The sequence below is a fragment of the Amblyomma mixtum genome, chromosome 3 (genome assembly GCF_055824585.1).
Source record: "Amblyomma mixtum isolate Tamu chromosome 3, ASM5582458v1, whole genome shotgun sequence".
NCBI lineage: Eukaryota > Metazoa > Arthropoda > Arachnida > Ixodida > Ixodidae > Amblyomma > Amblyomma mixtum.
The window spans coordinates 186,400,238-186,403,189 of NC_143014.1; positions in this window are offsets into that span (position 1 = coordinate 186,400,238).

Genomic DNA, 2,952 nt, shown 5'->3' on the forward strand with positions numbered 1-2,952 from the left:
AACGCATAAAGTTTTACGAGCATTACTAAGGAGGAGAGTCTGGCAATGACTACATTGACTATGTTTATAGCTGAAGCATTTGACCGCAAGGTGAGAGTGTGGCACTCTCTGAGACCGGCTCATCACAGGAGTGCGTAACCGCCCGTTCAGTTGGGACTGAGAAAAAAATAATGTAACCTTCGATATGTCATACGAGCTTGTCAAACGTTCAAGCCCACTGTTCGAGAGTCAAGACGATTTAGACCAGTTTCCGAAACCTGCGCCGACGTTCATACTTTCAAAAGAAAAAAAAAACTGGCTGAAAGCACGACGCGAAAGGCACGGCTTCAATTTAATTTTGTTCCATTTATCGGCCCTTCAAGCCTAATTGGGCTTTACAATTACGGGAGCTTATGGGCTATAAAACTATGCGCTTACAGCAATACGCTTTACATTTATGTACCGCTTTTACAAGGTGGTATACGTAGGAAGAAATGTCACCGGTGTGTCGAAGGCCATGAGATCGCTTCATGCCGATATCGAAAGGCGAAATGCTATTAGAGTCAGCGTACGGGGCACATACAGCGCGTGTCCAAAACATCAGCAGATGACTGCTCGAGCTGTTCACAGCTGGAACGAACGAGCGAGAATCAGCGCAGAGCTCCTATCGTACAACGCTCATCAGAAGAACCGGAAATGGCAACATACTAAATCGAAGTCCAGGTGGAAGACAAAGTGGTAAAGATTTTGTCAAAAGTTTCCCGGCCGCAGCGACAGTGAGCAGAGCGGAGGTGTAGTGAGCGAGAATCGCCGGCGCTGCTCAACATAGGCGAAAAAATATTCGCTTCTGCTCACATTCTGAGGCAGACTTACGGCAGTGCGGGACGCAGTAGCGTTATTAACCGAGGTAGCTAGTTGAGCTCGTTGGTACAACATAACTGAAGAATGCGGTGCATAGTTTTGTACTGCACTATCCGGGTTACCATCCACCCTGTATGAGCGCTCAGCACGGTGCGCCAGAGGAGGCTGAATAAAAAAGGAGTGTTTAAAACAGTTAATGTCAAGGCGCCGCTCTGAATCGAACCAGATTTCATGAATTCACAATATCTGCTGCAGTTAAATCGTCGGACTTTTAAAATTTATTCAGGCACTAAGGTAGCGTCGTGCCACCGCGGTCAGCTTACTTTTTGCCTTTTGTTTTGTTTCATGCTGCAAGACAGCCTAAATCCAGTCGCGGTTGCTCAGTGGTTAGCGCGCTCGGCTGGTGAGCTCTAGGGTGCGGATTCAATCCTAGCCGCGGAGACCATATTTCTTAGTCCAGAAAATATGGTGAAACGCGTCTAGTTTGCACGACTGCCACCACTTGTCGAGTTCCGCTGAACACTCAAAACCAGTTTCGAATCTTCGGCACATCCTGCTGACTTTCTACGGCCGTCGGAAATAGTTGGCGTGAGCGCAGGACGCATTTTATCGCTCACGCTTTGCCATACCATTCCATAGGATACCATACCGTACCATACCATACTATATCGTACCATACCATGCCATGCCATACGATACCATTGCATACCGTACCATACCATACCATACCATAGCATACCGTACCATACCATACCGTAGCATACCGTACCATACCACACCATAGCATACCCTATCATACCATATCATAGCATACCGTACCATACCATACCCACGGCCGCTTGATGCAAAGCGCAAAGCGAGGTGCGGCCAGCCACGTCGCGCCGCCGACAATGGGTGAGCATGTCCTGGTGGAGTTTACAGTCGCGGCCGCTGTTTTCGGTGGGGGCGCCACTATTCGGGGACAGGTCCCGGGAGTGGACTCCCGAAGCGCTCCTAGCTTCGTCGTGTTCGAGCGCGTTTGCGTCGTGTAAAACCTCGTTTGCCTCGTATAAAACCGCGTTTGCCTTCCATATTCAATGCAAAATAAAAACCACTACTATTCCTACTCACGTTCCTCATGTCTGCAGTGCTTTCTTTGGATTTTCTGCTGTGCACGTGAGTGAGCACGTTTGCCTCGCGTCTGCGGTGCTAGATTTGGACTATTCGTGTGCGCGCGAATGAATGTTTGCCTCGTGTCTGCCGTGCACTCTTTGGGCTTTTCGTGCATGCGTGTGTGGAGGTCAGGGACGTGTATGGGGCACGATGCCGCGCATCTGCTGTGTGCCACTGTCCGTCACAAACTCCAGAAAACAGCCAACTGTGAGATATCATGAGTTTCCCTCTGAACTACAGCGTCGAGAAGCGTGGCTGAAAATATCGCTCGCCATGGACTGTCAGGGAAAGGAACAAGTGGGCTCCAAGCGACAGGTCTCTGGCATGTTCCTTGCATTTTATTTATTTATTTATTTCAAGTTACCCTCTTGGCCCAGAGGGCATTACAGAGGGGGAGTGATGCAGTGGTAAAAAAAAAAAAACAGTGCAACATACGTAACAAACAGTTCCAAAGAATGTAACAGGGACGAAAAATTAACAGAGGATAATGTTATAGCACAGTATTTCGGGAATGCGGGATAAATAATGAAAAAAAACGACATATACAAAAAGACAGGCAAACTGAATACAGGCGTGAACAAGGGGATTATCCCCGGGGTTCGGGGGGTAACAATCTAAAAACTAAACAGAAAGCACTGACATTGTATGAGAAACATAGCTAATGAGTGGCAACACTCGTTAATGTTGGTCGCTAAAAATGGAGAAGAAAGTAGATAACAATATGAAACTACATAAAACACACAACCATATAACTGAAAACTTTCAAACTAAAGGAGTTAGAACAAAATAAACTTCTATGCTTTGTAATGTAAGCATAAGTTTTTCTTGAAAACTTCGACACTGTTTGCACTAACGCGGCAGGCAGACGATTCCACTCTGTTGCTGTTTTAGGAATGAATGAATGCTGATAGGATGTAGTGCGGAAGTGGGGGATACCTACTTTGCACGGATTATCGATGC